This window comes from Excalfactoria chinensis, chromosome 1 (genome assembly GCF_039878825.1).
Source record: "Excalfactoria chinensis isolate bCotChi1 chromosome 1, bCotChi1.hap2, whole genome shotgun sequence".
Lineage (NCBI taxonomy): Eukaryota > Metazoa > Chordata > Aves > Galliformes > Phasianidae > Excalfactoria > Excalfactoria chinensis.
The window spans coordinates 33541735-33552764 of NC_092825.1; the positions used below are offsets into that span (position 1 = coordinate 33541735).

Sequence of the window (11030 nt, forward strand, 5' to 3'; positions counted from 1 at the left end):
TCTATGCACTCTCAAATGTTACTGGGCTGTGAGCCACCCGCTTCTTGATACGATCAGTGCATCACTTAAATGTCAAATTTAAATGGGTTTAAAAGTTCTGTAAGTGAGCAGGTAAAAATGTAAAAATCTAGCTGCGGGCAAAATTACATTACGTGCTTGTTGGTTTATTCTTTCAGAATTCATTCTTTAGGAAACGCTCTATATAAATGTTTCCATCGGTCACAGGAACAGTAGCTATTTCTACCTTTATCACTGGATACTCCCAAGTGTGAGATTCACATTCTTTAAATTTTGTTGTACAATTGGTTTTAATTACCGTATCCTAAAGCGTCTGCACAAACAAGTAGCTACTGCTCCTGTTAGTTCGTGTTAGTTTACATACGGTGAAGTAGCTGCACGACTTGTCTATGTATAGATAAGGCAACAATTTTCTGTGTATTATGGGGACTAGCAAAATCTACATCACAAATTTTGACACATTACAGCTGAAGGAAGAGGAGCAGCGTACAAGACAAGATACGTTCTTCAAGGAAAGATGCTTGTCCGGCAGTTTGCTTCATGTGATTGAACTGAGCCTGTAAGGATTCATGGATAAAATGAACAGGAATAGATCTGAATAAAGCAAATCTGCATACATGGTAACCAGTAGCTCTTTTACTTTTTTTTTTTTTTTTTTATGTTGCTTAACTGTTTTATTTGAGGGAAACCTGTGTGATTTAAACCTTATAGCTTTTGCAACTTCATTACTGGTTATATACATTTGGCAATTATAATGTGCGAGCAATTGGAAAAAGTCAAGTAAATGCTTGTTTTTATAGTAGTTTGTTCATGTTAAAATGTTCATATGATAATGTCTGTACACAGCACCACTTTGATTACAGTAGATGTAGTGTTGTAATAAACTGTTTAATGGGGCTGATGTGTAAAGCTGTTCAAGTTATTTGATGTTTACACCTCAGGGAAAGTCTTGTGTTCAGCAATATTTAAAGATAATGTTACAATGAAAACATTGATGCTGTCTTTTAAAAAACATCGCAATAGTTCTTGCATATGCCTCAACCTAATCTTGCATTCAGTGAGTTGAACTTACTAATGTTGCTCTCACACGCTCAATTTTGATACGAAGACAGGTGGTTACAAAAACCTTTAATGCTATTTTGCTTTCTAGCAGTGTTTTCTTAGGTGGCTTGTGAACTTGCTCATTGACATATAAAACTGTAAAAACTGCAGTTCTTTGCGTTCTCTTGCTTTGAGGAAGGTGCTCCCACGTCTCTGATGGGAGCACACTGAAAATGCTCTTTCACACAGTCTCGATCCTGGTCAACGCTGCCGTATTAAACTGTTTGCATGGTCTTAAACCGTTCATATTGAGGGGTGCAAAGGTTAGCTTTAAATAATAATAATCCTGCAGTTGTTTACAGTTTTATAGAACCAGTGCTTGTGTGTTTCTCCCTTCCCTCTGCCCTCGAGGCTGCGACAGTCTGTACATAGCTGTATATTAGATGTGACAGGAGGAAGGAGATGTTTCTATCATTCAGACTTCATGGGTTTGATACTTTCTTAATGCTTTGGGGTTCATTCACACGTTCATATAAAAGAAACAGGAGGTACACCTGTATGTCTGTGGCCCGCGATGGGCAATATTGAAGTATCTTCGCAAAAAGCGGCGCTAATTAAATCCGTCAAATGAGGTTTTGTAAATTTGCTTGACAACAGTTTGCTGGAGCTTAGTGTGGAAGCTGAACTCCGGTTACGAGAAATTTGTGTGAAAAATTCAAGCACAAGTGAATGGAAAAGATTCATTTAATTTGGAAAAACTCCTTTTCTGGAGGCCTGCCACAAAGGCTCGTTCTTTGTCTGTTGCAAATCATTATGTAACGGATTTAATCTTAGTTATCACTGATTCACGTAGCTGCGCTTAGTGCTTTAAGTCCAGTTTCAAGACCTCAGATGGCTTTAAGAAGCAACTCTTGGACAGCTCTTCGTTTCTTTCTTTTATTATTATTATTATTATTATTTTACTGATTTTTCTTTCTCAGAAGGCTTTACAGCAGACCTAAAAATCTGTTCTCCTGTTCAGGAAAGCACTTCAGTCCACTTGGTTTTCCAGAGCATGTGCTTACATTCTGCCCATTTCAAGGAATGTAAACATATGCTCTTAGCTAATTTGTGCGGAGTGAGTGGTTTTGTTGCTTTGCTGAGTTGGGACCAGTAGCAGCGTGTACAACTGCAGAAGCTTTGCTTAAGTCTGAAATGCTCTCATATTTTTTATCACCGACCCTTGGCCGAATTTTCTGCAGCCAGGCTGATGCTGTTGGACTGGGCTGCAACCTCCAGACCCCCTCCCTTCTTTTTTCCTTAAATTGTGTACCTCAAATCCTCACGCGTGGGATCGCTGGTGTTAATGGAACTATTTGCTACTGAGGAGATATTTGCAATGTTTGTTTGAACCTGTTTCCAAATGAAAGCTGCCTTTTAAAGTTTTGTAAACTGAAAGTTGTATCTAATGAGTCACGACTCATTTCCTGCTTTTTGTGAATAGGTGTTGGTTACAAACAATACTGTTGTAATTTTATTTTTCACTTCAAAACGTTGTTTACTGCTGCATGTAATAAGTTTAGGGGAGGAATAACCTGCCTCTGTAGCTGTCACATGGGGAATAGCTCATGCTGGAGAGACAGCAGGTAAGTAACGTTCCATCTCAGAGCTATATTATAACTCCAAATAAAAAATCAAAAACGTTTTATGCAGGAATTGATATTTTACTCCGCACTGAAATAGGTATAAGGAGACTGTTGCTCTTCTGCAGAGTGTAGCTTCTCACTCGTGCAGATTTCTGTTGCTGGCAATGGAAATAGCAGGGGGAAAATAGCAGAAAGACAACACAGGTTATAAACTGAGTGTGTTGTGGCTTAGAAGAAGAGATCCCTGACATGAAGCCCCTTATTTCTACCTGTTCTCTGAGTACTGAATTTGAACTGCTAGGCACACCGTGTCACTATTTAGATAGTACTCTTGCTACTGTGACCTTTCTTAGATGTTAATTTTTTTTTAATGGAACAAGTAATCTGTACAGAAAAAGATCCAAAGACCCTGATAGACACCAAAAAGGAATATGTCTGCACATCATGTGTTAGCGGATCCATAATACAATTGTACCAGGTTTGGGTTTATTGCGTATGACTGGTGGCTTCCTGTGCGTGCTCAGGAAGCAGCAGTTGGGCACTGCACTGCCTGGTGATGGTGCCATGGTGGCTCCTGCCACCTTCTTTGATATTCACTCTGTTGTATTTCATCTCCTCTTACTGATGAAAGGGTTAAACAGTCTGTGTGGAAATAGTCGATATTTCTTCTGAACAGTGTTTTTATAAGTAACATTGAAAACTGGGTAAGGCTGTGTGTCCTTAGTCTTGGGAGACAAAGTCCACAGCAGGTGGTGGTTGGGGTGGTGGCATCTCAGTAACAGGAGAGTTTTTTGCAATAGGTTTTTTTTTTTGCCTGCTTTTTTTCTTTAAGTAAGGTGTTCTTTTTCCTTAGTGAAATTTCTACTGGACCGTATGTTTTGACAGGTCAGAAACATTTCTTCAAGAGAAGAACATACACTTTTGGGAACTGTACAACCCTTTCACTTCCTTTTTGCTTTCTGTGCCAATGCCTTTGGTTCTGATTGCATTATGAAAAACATTTGTCAGAACTTGAGGTTTTTATTTCTATTGTGGCTTGAAAGCTTGGGGTAGCTGTTGTTACATGAGATCCCTTATGAAGTTTAGGCCAGCTTGATGCTTTATTGCTTTATTTTTTCCCTTCAGAGTAGAGAGCGTTCTCAGTTTTGTTTTTTTTTCCTTCCAAACTGGTAAGGCTTAGATTTTTCTAATGGACTTTTTTTACCTGATGATCTAGTTGCATACACAACGCTTGTAAATGTTTTCCTAGTTAATATGTTGATAACTTCAGATTTACCTGTTGTACATACTTGTCATCTGTGTTTCTAGTAAAAATATATGGCATTTATAGAACCACGTAATTCCCGATTTCCTTTTTTTAATCTATATGCTCTGTGTGTACAGGTCAAACAGACTTTGCTCCTATTTTTATTTATAGAATTTTATATGCAGTCTGTCATTGGTTCTTGTGTTGTAAGGATACAGCCTTAAATTTCCTAGAGCGATGCCCAGTGAGGTGGGTTGTCACGTGGCTTCAGATGTAAAACGTGCACGTTTGGCTGCTGCCTTCCTGAAATCCAGGATGCTAAACTGCTTCTGCATTGAGGTATAGACCACTCAAGATCCCAAGGGAGGTGCAGATCCCCGTGCATCGTCTTAAAGAATGAATATTTTCTGAAATATTTTGGCATAGGAAACAAGCTGCATGGATTTGTTTGGGACTGAAATTATTTTGGTAGTGGAGCCCGTAGGTTTTGAACACAGTTGCAGCACATTAATGTATCACAGTGCTTATGCAGAAGTGATGCCCGTTGCAGCTGGTTATGGCATTGCCTTGCAGTGAGCGCTGCAGATGGGTGGGGTGCTTTGTGTTGTATTTCCACACGCTGCCACACAGCCACTGCCTGGAACACACCTCACCTGCTGGGTACTTTTCAAACCATCTTAGTTGTAGAAGATGAGTTACTAAGAAATGGGGAAGTTCCTCAGTTGGATGTTCTCATGGGATTTTTTTTTTTCTTTCCCATGTTGGACAAAGTATGATAAAGCATCTCTATTTGTAAATTATGCACTTGTTAGTTCCTGGGTCCTTTCTATAGCACCAGTTATTGCAGCAGATGTAGGCTCTGGTATGGCCTGTGTCTGCGCTTAGATCTTTTAAAGCTTCTTTGGAAATACACAGACTTGACTGAAGTCTCTTGAAAATAGTAAGCAGTACTTCTCTTCAATCCCAATGCAATTGAGCCTTTCAGATGTAAAAAAATTCCGTCTACTCATACCTTGTAATGTAATTTTACACCCCCAGTGCTGACACTTTGGAATCTATTCAAGTAATAGACTTTGGCCTCACCCTCTTGTGTACTGTATTTTGTAATAGAAAATATTTTAAACTGTGCATATTATTATTACATTATGAAAGAGACGTTCTGTTGATCTTCAAATGTAAGAAAATGAGGAATGCGTGTGCTTTTATAAATACAAGTGATTGCAAATTAGTGCAGGTGTCCTTTAAAAAGAAGTAATATACAAAGGACCGGGTGTTTTACAAGTGAAATACATTCCTATTTGGTAAACAGTTACATTTTTATGAAGATTACCAGCGCTGCTGACTTTCTAAACATAAGGCTGTATTGTCTTCCTGTATCATTGTGTTTCCTCATTCCCATTTTGCACAAGGATGGCTGGGTAAACTGTTCACGAAATGGCTTTGAAATACAGCAGGGGAGCTTGTCTGAGTTGGGATGCAGAATTGCACTGCAAAATGTAAGGAAATGGATGTCTCTCAGAATGCCCAACTCCAAAGGATGTTATGCGTGTATATAGTAAGCAGTTCCCTGATTCCAGCAGGCCAAAGAGTCTGCTGAATATTGTGTTGCCGGAGACCTGTATTTCTCAACAAGGTAAGATGGTATCCTACCAACTGTGGATTTTAATACATTTTCAGCAGGAGTACTTAGTTAATCTCTACCTTTCATCATTTTTAGATGTTATACTTGAAATATTGCATAACTTTTAGCTTTCATGGGTTCCTTTTTTTCAGCCTTTAGGAGACTGTTAAGCAATTTGCTGTCCAACTTTTGTGTTGGTCTTAAACTGCAATAGTAGTTTACCTTGTATTGAAGAAATAAAAGACCATTTTTATATTTAAAAAAAATAAATACTTTTGTCTGTCTTCATTTCGACTTGTCTGATATCCTTGCAGTGCTCATTATGTCGGTTCTGTCAGGTATCCAGACATCAGAACTTAACGTGAGCTGAGTGGAGTTACAGCTGTGGGTTCAGTGCTGTTGTTATTTCTGAAACCAGAGATGGTTTTGTTCAGGCTAGCCGTTGTCTTCAGCCGCTCGTCATACGCTTTCTGCAGAGTTTAAGGTTAGTCAGAAGCATTTATTGGTATTCTTTTAAAGTCAACTCCTTATCAGGTTTTTTTATTTTTCATTTGGAAATATATTGTTTTCTAGACTTCGTAGCTTCTGATTCTGAAATACAGTCCGACGGGCATGGAAAAAGCACAGCACTCTTCATCTTGTTTAAACCTCATTTTGGAATGAAGTTAAGCAAGGGCACAGGATCATGAAATAGAGGCAACACACTCAGGGGAAAGTGAACCTGGATTTCTTTGGCTAGTGTTCTAAATTTGTCGTGAGGAAAGTAACACCCACTTTCTTGAAAGGGCTCCAGCTTTAACGCTTCCAAATTGAAGGTGGCAGGTGACGTGGCCACTGGTTATTTACTGCATTATGTCTCCGTTTCACAGATAACCTGGCTTCTCCGCTACTGGATCATGGACCATAGCCTGGCTTCAGAGGTCAGGCGAAGGTTGGGATGGGTGGAAGGAGTGCTGAGCTGTGGTTGGGGGGACTGCGGGGACTCCAAGCTGAGTTTGGGGTGGGGAGCACAGGGAAGAGTGTAGGTAGCTATTTTGAAGTACTGTGTTGCAAACATCTCATCCACAAACACGTAGGGTATGTGCTCTGGAAGACTGACACAGTGCTGGTTCAGTAACGCATGGATGAATTCGCAGTGGAAGCATTCAAGGATGGGTCATCTAATGATGCCAGATCATCGAGCTCTGATTGGAAGCGGTATCAGAAGAACAAGGAAGGTAAGCAGTCTGAGTGTGTTTGTACTGTAAAGCAGCCTGGGAAAGTAGCACCCCTTGAGCAGAGACAAGGAAATAATTCAGCAGCACGTGCTAGGAGAACTTCTCCTTGCTGAATTCTACTTGCAAGAACCTTGCTGCCTGGCTTTTGGTGTCTTCTGCAGCACTTGTACAGATTGCAAGGCCCAGAGTGAGCTGGAGGGAAAAATTCTGCTCAAGTCCAGGCTTCAGCAGGTTGTTTTCCTTGCTTCTTCCCCCATCACTGTGCAGCAGAGTGGAAGTGATGCAGAAGCCTCCTGTCTGCTACCTGTTGCTGCAGGCAGACTGGCCTCAGTAAAAGAGAGCTAACTGTACGCATGCCAGAGCCTGAAGGTAAAATGGGTTTTAAAAAATAAGAAAACACAAAGGCAAAACTGCTTGCCCCATGAGAATAAAGCAGTTTGTGAGCACAGTTTGTACTGTCTGAGCCAACAACATTGGTAGGATTTCTTGTGGGATCAGATTGGGGTCTGTATGGGTTGGCAGGGAAATGTAAAGCAGTCCCTTCCGTGGGCTCCTGAGCTGCAGTCAAAAGGACTCTTCTGGACTGCGGGAACTGGTTCTGTGTGGTTGCACTTGAGTTCTTGTGCAGATGTTCTGCTGCAGGCCTTGCAGTGTAGGCAGTGGGACAGCACAAGTCCCCACTGTATCTGTACAGAGAGGGAAATGGTCCTTTCTACTGAACTAGTTCCACCCGGTCCCACTGAGTGCTCTACTGGGCTTCATTTCTTCGCCAACAGAGGAATGTCAGTGGTCTGGGAAAGGCTTTATGTTTTACTATTCATCTCCACGTGGAATTGAAAGCAATGTAATTACTGTTTAGGAGAGTGGAACTCAAGCAGGTAATGGGAAGTGAAGTTTCTTGGCCCCTGTTCTATTTGGGGAAGGGAGAAATACTCCATTTGAAAGTAGTTTTAGTAGAGATGCAGTCATCATAGTAGAGATGCACATAGCACTTGCGGCAGAGGGTTTGGCATGGCTGAAAGCAGTTAACACATGACATGCTGTGCATGACCTGAATGCATTTTGGCTAATGATGCATTGCTCCAACCGCAGTGAAAAAATCGGAGCTGATGCTTGCTCGTGTCATATGGGACAGCTGCTGCTGCTCAGGAGTTTGCCAAGCAAGAGGCAAGATGTGACTGGCCAAAGCATGTGAGAGGAAGCAAGTGCAACAGTGGCATTGAACTACACGCTGCTTTTCCTCTTAGGAGATCCAAAAGCAAGTGATTTTCTTCTGGGGGGAAGGAAGGGGAAACCCATAAATGACTGGAGTTGGAGAGATGATAATCCTGCTCTGCATCCAAGCAAAGTAACGTTTTGGGAAATACACAAAAAGAAGGCTGAGGTGAGGCTGATGTGTGAATATCTTTCTCAGACTGGAGGTGAAAGGAGCAGTTTGTATTGTTTTAACGTGATTTCCCAAGCATTTGAATCCCCTTGGTGCTGGTACTCAGTGGCTAGTGTTTATGTTCTGCATCCAGCTGTTCTGAAAGTAATGCCTCCTATTTATTTCCACGGAAACTACAACAGATGTAAAGAGCACAGCAGTGCTACGTGATAGAGCACATTCTCACTACAAACCACTATATTCCAACACAGTCACCACCATTAGCTGTGCATTTTCACCAGCAATGAACAAGGGTAACCAAGCAATGAACATGCCATGCTCATCTAAATCTGCGCTACTGGAGGTGCTCTGCTGTTGCCATCACCACTTGCTGAAATGCATCACCCCCTGCCTCACTGTGCTCACATCCCCTGTTTGGCCCCCGCAGATGTTCAGCAAGCACTGATGAATGTCAGTGGGTGCCTTTTTTTTCTGCACTGGGGAATTAAATGCCGCACTTTTGCTTCACATGCACTTCTGTGTCAGATGGCATTGAGTCAGAGTGCCCCTCTGCTGCCGTCTGTCACACAGCAACAACATGGAACGGCCTATTGGCAGGAAGGTTCAGCCTCTACTGCAGTACCGCCAACATCCGCCTCTGATGCTGTGGGACAATATAAAGAAATGAGGCGTTACTTTTAGGTGTGACAAGCCCCTCCTGCCACCTAGAGGCGTGAAGCTTCTCTGTTTACTGCATTTGCCCGTTTGACTGATGAGGCCTCGGATAGATGAGCTCTGTTGTTACATGTTGTTACAAGACTAGCAGGTAAAACTGCACTGGGGAAGGAAACTGAAGTGAAGCGACCAGAAAAGATCTTTTTTTATAGTTTTTTGGAGCCAGCAGCAGTGCTGTGCCTGGGCCAGCAGCCGGCAGCTTGTGGGCGGGCTCCTGACTCACCAGGGACAGTGAGTATCTTTATCTCTGGTGACTGACCTTGACCCATTTGCTGTGTGGATAAAGAGAGACCGACACAACACAGAAGGTGTGGAAAGCCGTTCCGAGCACCTAGGGTGGAGGTAGTCAGTGTTTGAGGGCCGCCTGCACTGCCCACTTAATAAGGCAGCAATGGGAGTGGAGGCTGTGTCTTGTGTCAGCACGGGTGAGTGCTCTTGACTTTTCTCAGGTAATTTGCTCTCCTGTTGACGGGCCCTGACACCAACACTTCAAACATGGTCCTCACCAGGAAACGGGCTTCCCACACAAAGACTGTGGCAACCCAGACAGAGGGTCTGCTTCCCAGACTGAGGTAGTAGTGGGAGTAATGAACCTTCTCTCTCACCATAGTCAAGCAGGGAGAGACAGCTTGAGAGGAGAGGAGGAATGGCAGCAGGTCTCAGCCCGGCGTCACAGGCAACCCCCATCCCAACCTACCTCAGTTCCCCTGGTAACTGTTCCTCTGTAACAGGTATGAAGCCCTGAAACCAGAGGGAGAGGTGAGTGATGATGATATGGGAGCGCTGCCACCAAGCTTGCCCAAGGTGAGGCAGTCGGCTCCACGTTTGAAGACTGCCGCCTCCAAGAAAGAAAGGAGGGTGATAGTAGTGGGCAACTCTCTTCTGAGAGGAACAGAGGGTCCAATATGTCGGCCTGACCCTACCCATAGGGAGGTGTGCTGCCTTCCTGCGGCCCGGGTCAGGGATATTGCTAGAAAACTCCCCAGCCTTATCTGCCCCTCTGATTATTACCCTTTATTGATAGTTCAGGCTGGCAGCAATGGGATTGCTGACAGAAGCCCGAGGATTATAAAAAATGGTTTTAGGAAGCTGGGGAAGTTAGTTGATGTAGCGGGGATACAAGTAGTTTTTGCCAGCATTTCTTTGGTGGCAGGGACTGAGATGACCAGAAAAAGCCATCTTATAAATGCATGGCTGAGAGGGTGGTGCAAACGCAAAAATTTTGGATTCTTTGATCATGGGGCAGTCTACTCAGCACCTGGGCTGAGGTCGGCTGATGGGAATTGCCTGTCAGGAGGGCTGGGCTGAAGCCAGACCAAAAGGTTCAACAAGACCAAATGCCGGGTCCTGCACTTCGGCTACAACAACCCCGGTCAACACTACAGGCTTGGGGCGGAGTGGCTGGAAGACTGCGTAGAGGAAATGGACCTGGGGGTATTGATTGAGGCTTGGCTGAACATGAGCCAACAGTGTGCCCGGGTAGCCAAGAAGGCCAACGGCATCTTGGCTTGCATCAGGAACAGTGTGGCCAGCAGGAGCAGAGAGGTGATTGTCCCCCTGTACTCAGCACTGGTGAGGCCGCACCTCGAGTACTGTGTTCAGTTTTGGGCCCCTCACTGCAAGAAAGACATCGAGGCCCTGGAACGTGTTCAGAGGAGGGCTACGAAGCTGGTGAGGGGTCTGGAGCACAGGCCTTATGAGGAGCGGCTGAGGGAGCTGGGATTGTTCAGCCTGGAGAAGAGGAGGCTCAGGGGAGACCTTATAGCTCTCTATAACTTCCTGAAGGGAGGTTGTAGTGAGCTGGGGGTCGGCCTCTTCTCTCGTGTCATTAGTGATAGAACTAGAGGGAATGGTTTCAAATTGATCCTGGGGAGATTCAGGCTGGACATTAGGAAGTATTTCTTCTCAGAAAGGGTGGTCAGGCACAGCCAGTTTATTTCTGGCAGACAGACAGCCACCATCACTGCAGGCTGGGCCCCGCTTAGAAAGTATGTGGCTCTGCCTAGGTGTATTACAGCTCTGCCCCGGTGAAAGGGGATTAAAATGGGGACCATTCATCCCAAACAGGATCCTTATTCATGGATCAAGCTGTAAGGGACTTGGGCTCCAACCTCACAGCATTAATTGGAGTACGAATGTCATTAAAACTGCGTTCTTGCAT

General features: G+C 43.6%; 1 protein-coding gene across 5 annotated transcripts in view; it reads left to right on the forward strand.

Moving 5' to 3' along the window:
* The window catches only part of CPSF6 (cleavage and polyadenylation specific factor 6), a 29474-nt gene extending 22709 nt beyond the window's left edge, over positions 1-6765 (forward strand). The window contains exon 11 of one of the 5 annotated variants that reach the window (XM_072328949.1): positions 6628-6765. The gene's annotated coding sequence lies outside the window, so the exon portion shown is untranslated. Of the gene's footprint in view, positions 1-485; positions 5810-6627 lie in introns of those variants that run through there. The other 4 variants (XM_072328973.1, XM_072328957.1, XM_072328965.1 and 1 more) reach the window with 4 other exon arrangements.
* The last annotated feature ends 4265 nt before the right edge of the window (positions 6766-11030 follow it).